Source organism: Zingiber officinale, chromosome 7B (genome assembly GCF_018446385.1).
Source record: "Zingiber officinale cultivar Zhangliang chromosome 7B, Zo_v1.1, whole genome shotgun sequence".
In the NCBI taxonomy this organism is placed as follows: Eukaryota; Viridiplantae; Streptophyta; class Magnoliopsida; order Zingiberales; family Zingiberaceae; genus Zingiber; species Zingiber officinale.
The window spans coordinates 90,204,339-90,212,776 of NC_055999.1; the positions used below are offsets into that span (position 1 = coordinate 90,204,339).

The 8,438-nt window shown below is 33.4% G+C and overlaps 1 long non-coding RNA gene across 1 annotated transcript; it reads left to right on the forward strand.

Moving 5' to 3' along the window:
- The first annotated feature begins 263 nt into the window (after positions 1-263).
- LOC122006231 lies at positions 264-3,068 on the forward strand. Its single transcript, XR_006118655.1, has 2 exons — positions 264-530; positions 2,820-3,068. It is a non-coding gene; the product is annotated as an uncharacterized LOC122006231 (long non-coding RNA).
- The last annotated feature ends 5,370 nt before the right edge of the window (positions 3,069-8,438 follow it).

Here is an 8,438-nt window from a genome sequence, read left to right on the forward strand (position 1 = left end):
CATGTGAATAAATTGAGTGAAAATGTTAATTGCACAAATTATTTTAAAAGAAGGTTTCAATAAAAAAATTTGAAAATATCACTATTAGAAAAAAGGTCTATCATGACACTTTTATAATGACATTTATTTAAAAATGTAGTTATAAACCTTCCATAAGGACACTAATGAAAAATGATTATTATTTTTTAAAAAATATCATATTAGACCTCTTATAATGATATAGTTTATAAATGTCATTATTTACACATGTATAACATATTAATAAATTTGTTTTACTTTTATAACCTAAACTTTTCCTTCTCAATGCCGATCCTTTCCTTCCCTCTCCCTCTAACATGGGTTCTTCCCTCTCCGCGACATCCCCTTCTTTCTTTCCTATCCACGATAGCAAGGGTTCTTCCCTCTCCGCGGCACCACCTTCTTTCTTAATTTCCTCTCTGTAATAGCAAGGTTTCTTTCCTCTCTACAGCAAGCAAGGAAGAGCAAAGCCCGAGATATCGAGTTTCTCCTCCCAATTCTGTACTTTTAAGGTTTGGATGCAACTTTTCTTGCAATGGATTGATGCCTCATTTGATCCTGATTTCTCCCTATTATCTAACACCTTTTTTTTAGATTGTAATATTGTTTGTTAGGGTTTTTGGAATCATTTACTACGATGAATTCGACATCTCTGAACCATCTAGAGTTCGATTATTTGTTTAAGTTGTTGCTTTGTGGCAATTCTAGAGTCGTTAAAAGCAATCATCTTCTCAGATTCACTTCTGATTCCTTTGAAGATATTTTTCCTACAATCGGTTCTCTTTTGGTTATTGTCATTGATCCTTTTTACCTCTTTGATAATTAATGGGAAATCGAGTCTTTTTAGCCTTTTATATTGGAATGGGATGAAATTTATTGTTGTTGCATTGACATTTTACTATTACATTCATTGTTGTCGATATATATAGAGACTATGTGACATCACTTTACATCAATTCCTCTCTTTCTTGAGGATTTATTCATTATCAATTCTAGACGGCTAATGTTGTTTGCTTATTGGAGTGGGCAAAAGTTTCACATGAATAGAGTTGGAAAGCAGAGACATATTTTTAACAAAATATTTCAGTTTTCTAGATAATTTGTCTTCAATCTTTATGGTCTGTATGCAGTTTGATAAATTTCAAGGAATTGTATTTCAAATTTTATACTTGTTTTTTGTTTGAATCAAGAATTTGCTCAGCTATCTTTTGCACAATTTGGTTGATTTATTTTCTTAGTTGAATTTGCACTTAAGAATCCATCTGTCTATATTATGCATGTATTGATTTTATAGTAAAGATTGTCAAACATTGGGGGTAAAAGGTTGAAGCCCGCAGTCTAGGATATAGGTAAAACTACTCATTGTTGGTGCCATGACAATCATTTCTAATTTTCCTCTTGTATGTTCAATTGCTATCAGTTTGACATTTAGCAATAACACTTCCTTGAGAAAAAATAACGATTCTTTTGACTTTGAGAAACTACTTAATTGACTTACTTTACCAAGAAAATTCACATTGAAATACCAACTGATATTGAATGAGTCCTTTACCATAAAAAACTTGATTCAAATCATTTGCAACATGAAGTGATGAAAGTGAGTGGGACTTACTATGGCCAAAGTAACACATGGTGTTGAGATGACTAGTAGGCATCTTGAAAAATCATGATTTATACTTGAAGAAGTCACTAAGAACTTCCGTGTTATGAAGAAAGCTGGATTCATGCTTTCCTACAACAATTGATTGCACTTGATCATTAAGACTATAGTCTAATACCATGATTGCAAGTTAAATATGATGTAGATTGCACAAAGTCAGTTGTTGTTCAGGACTTAACTATTTAATGTGGGTAAAAATCTCACTAATTCTACCACCACTAAAAGACACGTGTATATGGAAGATAGCTAAGTATCTAGATGAGTGAAAATTTGATTCATTATTTCTTGTTTGAAATATGTATCTATTTAATAGATTCTGAATAACATTGTGTTTTGATAGGATTTGGTTTGCGGTCCCATATTACTTTTTTCACTATCAAAGTCATGAGCTTCCACCTTTTGTCATCTCAAGAGCAGATAAATTTTTTTATTCTTTATCATAAATCACAATCCAAGTTCTTGTGATAGTTTGACCTAACTCTTCCTTGGTATCCGGTCTCTATTAAACATTTTTTCTATATTTTGTTTACTTTCTCTCACACATATATTTTTCTTTATACTGTCCTTGAAGGTCTTTCATCTAACTATTAGACTATTTTTCTGATTATGCATGATTCTAGTAGTATTATTGAAGGAATCTTCATTAGTATAATCATGAATGTCTTATTCTAAATAATTTTCCTTTTTCATTAAGAATATTACCCTATAATTGATGTTATTCTACCTCTTGAGACACATTGGCATTGTTTTCATTTTTATTACAGTTGTGATATGCTTTATGCTTCTATGAATATAATTTCTAGTACATTTGTTTTTTGTCATTTTTTTTAGAAAAAGGATGGAGTGTGAAATTGTTACTTTTTAGCATAGTTATCAAAATCATACGATTTACAATTCAAATCACACAATTCAATTTGTACACAAAATAGATCAAATTGTATGAGTCGATCAATCATTTGTTTGTCTCATTTGACATGATTCAAACTGATTCAGTACTAATAAATTGATTCCCAAATATGAACTTAGCCATTAATTAGTTCTAATCAAACAAATAAAAAATTATGCACAATTTTCAATTTGCATGCACATTTTATTATTAAATTAATTAGTTTGATTTTCTTTGTGAAAACATGCAATGCAGCAAGCTTGTCGGGAAACAAAATGGAGTTGGAGGAACTGGATATAGTGTCAACAAATGAAGGTGACTTGATATATGTTTTTCTAAACAAAATGGAGTTGGAGGAACTTAATGTTTTGAGTGCATTTGTAAATACTTTTAGCTAGTTTTGACTAGTTTTGGAATCAATATTTTTACAATAGTATTACATTTGTAAATTTGACTCAAATGATAATTAGATGAATAAAAATTCAGTGGCATGTGGTGGATGAATTGTGATGATGTGATAAATTGTAATGAATGGTGATGATGTGGTGGATGAATTGGATATAAATTTTTTATATAATGGGTGAATTGTGATGATATGTAAATTTTGAATTAAAATTATATATTTTGAATAAATATTAGTGATAATTATTAATATCTTTATAAATTATTATAACTGACATTTAATAGTATCATTATAGATTAGTTAAGGTGATATTTTAAATGACCTTATAAATTATCTTTCCTGACATTTTCGATTGTCAGTATCTCTAAAATTAAGATATTTTTGAAGTTAGCATAAATATTTTATAATGATATTATACAAATGTCAGGAATATCAAAAGATCTAAGGTGACATTACATTTTAATACATTTTTTGATAATGTCATCATAGCTTTAGTGTCATTAAAAATATATTATAAGGGCATTTATGTGTGCCCTTAAAGAACATTATTCACGTAGTGTATCTAATATTACTATTGGTCGTAGCGAAGGTTTGTCAAAGGATGTGGTGCCTTCAATGATATCTCTCATATATTACAAGACAAAATAATCGCACTGGGCTCCATCAGGTTAAAGAGGTGCCTGTTTGGCAAAAAATGATAATAACAAATTAATAACTTAATTACAATAACAAAATGAATAAGGAGAAGACTATAGTCATGAATGAAAGTTTTTTTTAGAAGCATAAGAGCACTAGCTGCAGATAGCATTATATATCTGCTCAAAGCATCCAAAGGGAAAGCCCCACGAAGACACTAACTTCAACATCCGTGACAAGGGGGAAGTTACTGTAATGCCACAACACTTGTCTCTTGATATTTTGAGCTTTCACCTAAACCAAAAGCATCAGTTCTGTGCTTCCTCACCATATTGTTAATAGCTAAAAGTATGCACAAATTTGAATTAGAGAAATAATAATAGATGAAAATAAGTAATCTTAATAAGATCCAGCTTAATATTGAAGCAAAAAATGTTAAGAGACGAATATAAAAAAATAGTCAAATCTAAGAGGCAAATGAACTTCCAAAATAAATAAATAAATAAGTCATGACTCACCAGAAATAGATACTTTATGGGAAGAGTATAATAGTAATTTTTAAAGAACTAAAATAGCCAAAGAAATTTGAAAGTAAATCAGTCAGTTCAAATAAGTTCTCTTTAATCCAAGTCTCATTGTACCTCCCATGTGAGTTTTGGAACCCTTTTATGTTATACAGTATAAAAAGATCATGAAATATTACCTCAAAAATAGGATGGAAATGCATAAATTGAGAGTTACTTTGGCATAAAAACAACAATAGGAGTTATTGTACCAAGATCAAACTCTGTACTATTTGCATCCCTCAAGTTCATGATTGAGCAAGCATATTCTATGATAGCAATCTGCATCCCAAGACAAATACCTTGGTATGGAACTTAGTAAGTATTTTTTAACTCCCATTGGAACAAATAAAAGAATTAGAGAGAAACCATGCAAACCTTCAAATTGGCTTCGTAATTTTGCATTTTGAGATTTTTAGCATGGAAATCCTCATTCCTAATTCATGGATCGATAAAAAGAATCAATTAAGGTTTGAAAGATGAAAAGAAAAATGTACAGAGTAACTCTGAAAGGTATTGCTTTGAATATGTAGGGGAAAAAAGGTAGAATGAACAACTTAAAAAAGTAATACATAAATAAATGAAATCCTTAAGTATCTAAAGACATCCTTAACTCAAATCTCATAACGGTAACTAAAGGGCATCCACATTGAGTGAATAGAAAGTAAACATGCATTTAAACATAACAAAATGGGTTTATGTGTCTTAAATAACATGATGTAAAATAGAGACAGATGATATTACTGTTGGTGTTGCAAGGTTGTAAACATAATCCCACATTGAAAACACATGGGAAAGATCATAGGTTTATAAAGAGAAAGATATCTCCATTGGAATGAGGCCTTTTGGGTAGAGGCCTTTTGGGTAGAGCCCAAGAATAAAACCATGAGGGCTTAGGTCCAAAGTGGACAATATCATGTCATTGTGGAGGTATTTAAATTCTTTTCGATCCTACAATTACTTTCCCCTCGGAAGCCCTAATCTCCTCATTCTCCTCTTGCAATGTTCTACACTTTATACTAATGTCGAGCCCTATTCACCATCTCCCACCTAAAGCCGGAATCAAATTCTCCACCACCATCGCCGACACCTCTAGCACCACCACTGGAAGATCTAGGTGACACTGTAAAATCAAACAACAACTTACAAACCTTTGAATTCTTGTTACTAGTTGTTGCATAAAAGATATCAGTTACATCGTACTATCCTTCACCAAACACCACCAAGGGGTCTCTCTCAAGTAGCTCCCACACAAAGCTCATGTCCTTGGCGGAGGCCACCCCCATACCCGACCTGGATTAGTGAGTTCTTCTTGTTCTTCCCATCACACTCATGGAAGAGGTTTCGAGCTATGAAAAGTGGTTTTTGGCCATATGAGAGAACCCTAGCAATCTTCAAACAATAAAGCTCTAATTTTTAGAGATTTATGCTGAGAACAACAAAAAAAGGAAACTTAATCACACATTAGGTCAATGTCTTACTAGTGAAGAGAAAAAGTCTCGAGATTACAAGAGATGTCATTGGAAATCCTTCATCTTTCAAAGCAAGAATTCAAGAACTGTTTGGGGACATGATTATATAGGTCATTGTGATGAAGAAAGTGTTCGCCTGGTTGCTGAGGTACTTTAAGTAGGTGAACATGGAGCAATCGAAGGTGAGGGCGAGGTCAGCGGTGACATGGAAGTTGATCACGGAGGGAGGGAGGAGATCAGAGTAGAAAAAGGTCGTGGGGCTGAGGAGGTTGAAGGTGTGGTCCAGGAGGTGGTGGCGATGGAGTTCGTTGGCAAGCATCGTGGAGGGAGGAGCCACCAAGGGGGTAGGGAAGGTGGAGATCAAGGACTCAAAGTAGAAGAAGGAAGGGAAAGAGACGAGATGCAGGGGAGGAATCCAGCCATGACGGAAGAGGATGGAAGCTTTATTTTTCATGAACAGGGGCACTGGGGCTAAAAAAACTTTCGCTGTCATGTTTTGATGCTCCCAATTTTTGGCGGAGCTTTTAGGCGGGATTACATCGGTTACAATTTCATTGACAATAGTTATAAATCATTGTGAATCAATTTCTGGCATAAGTTTTGTGATGGGAAAATACAACGTTTATAATCTCATTGACAACTGTTTAAAATCACTGTTTTATTATCACAACGACAATGATTATTTATCATTGTTCCAAGAGTTTTGAACATATTCTCATTGACAACGGTTCATTACATCATTACCCCACCATTGTAAATAAAAAAATTCACTTAAAGATAACAGTTTTTGTAAACCGTTGTAAAATCCATTATTGTTTACAAAAACATTGCGCTAAATGACAATGGATAGTGTAAAACTGTTGTTTTTTTTTTTTGCGTTATATGTACGTTCAGACACTGGTTTTGTCAAAAATCATTGTCTTTTACCAAAATCATAATGGTTTATCCTAAAATCATTATCTTTGTGGTGTTGTCCTTTACCAGTTTTGTTGTAGTGCCTAAGTTATTACCTCGAAGGCATTCCCAATCGCCAACCCTCTAGATTCACAAGGTTCCTAGAATTTATGATTGGAATTCATGATTGGGTAACTTTTTACAGCCACCCCTCTAGATTCATAAGTTAAATCACTTTTTCTTATGTTATTTACAAAACTCAATTGTTCTTTCAGTTGAACTAAGAACTTTGGTAAATCTAAAGTATTCTTCTTTCTTTTTCATAGACACAAATATGATAATATCATTTGATGGGAGTAGTTTAAACTATTTCAACAGTGTTATACTTAGTGTTATATAATCTTCCACAATGAAGATTTCTTACTGGAGATTAATTCAACTTCAACTTATTTGTTGAGTGGCTTGATAGGATAATCTCAGACTACCAAACAGAGAAGGATGAGCTGGGTTACTTGGATGACTTGGCCTAGACCTGAGACCAAGATATTCTAGACCTAAGGATGAGATGTCTGAGACCCGAAGCTGAGATATCTATGGAGACCCAAGGTTGAGATGTCCACCGAGACATAAGACCGAAATGCCCATCGAGACCTGCAACCAAAATATCCACTGAGACCCAAGACTGAGATGCTAAGATAGGAAAGGAAGACATTGAGGTATGCATTTGATGAAGTTTCCTTAAAATAGATTCGTCCCCCTTCAGTAATGCTTCAAGGTTATGATGACATCTATTTTCCAGGATATAATGGTAAAACCATGATCACAATCTAGCATAGATTGTTCATGATGAACTAAGAATGTACCCAAGTGCTATCACCTGAAGACTACTAATCAAAATGAATTAGCAGAGAAGAAAGATGGGGAATGAATGTGGAGGATTCTTTTTTGCTCTTGCATCAATATGTTCTCAAGGTCATGACTTCCTCTTATAGGAGCTCCATGCTTTCACTGCATTGAATAATCAAGTAATGACCATTCATTTCCTCCAGTCGTTCGGTCATCAATAGTGATTGTTTCAAATCGGCAGTTATAGATTCTCCATTAATTATAGATTAATGCATTCATTACATTTGAGCAGCAAATAAAAAGATTCAGGTGGAAAAATATTAATCCATTCACTTAGGCAAATTTTACCATGATCGGTTTGGCATTCGACGCATGTAGATCATGCTCGCACACGAGTCAAGTTGATTTAGTACAATCCGGACCCTAGATTTGCACCCTTTATGTGGGCCCACACATGAAAGAGAGTCTCTCCCCATGTATTTATTCACAACATTAATGCTTGTGAATCAATATAAACCAATAAAAGTGCCTTGAAACTTTTAATGTTGCACTAAAGTTTCATCACAATGGAACCTCTTTCCTTCCACCTCTTTTCCATTCACATATATCCAACAGTCTTTACATGAATAGAAATATGGTATGTGATAACATTCAATAGTTGAGTTCAATATAGGAGAAGTAGTTTTTATCTTTTGAACATTCCCTTGTAAAGATCTATTTTTTTACTGGCTGACAGTTGACATAATGTCCTTGAACTATTATATCGTCTATGTAAGTATTAACAATCTCACCCATAACTTTCTCTAATACAACGCAGTTCTTATAAATATGTTTATTCTTGGCCATGAACACACCTGGTTCTATAAGAATTATGCTTCCAATTCTTTTCTAAGTGCCCCCCCCCCACTTCTTTCTCACATAGGTGACTCTTAAGAGGATTCCACATTACTCTATTAGATCATTAAAAGCAAGGTGCTTAATGTTCATCCTTTACTGATCCATTTGGTCATTCCCTACAAGAAGCAACTTTATCGGTGTAGTTAGGTTGTCCCTTTGAACG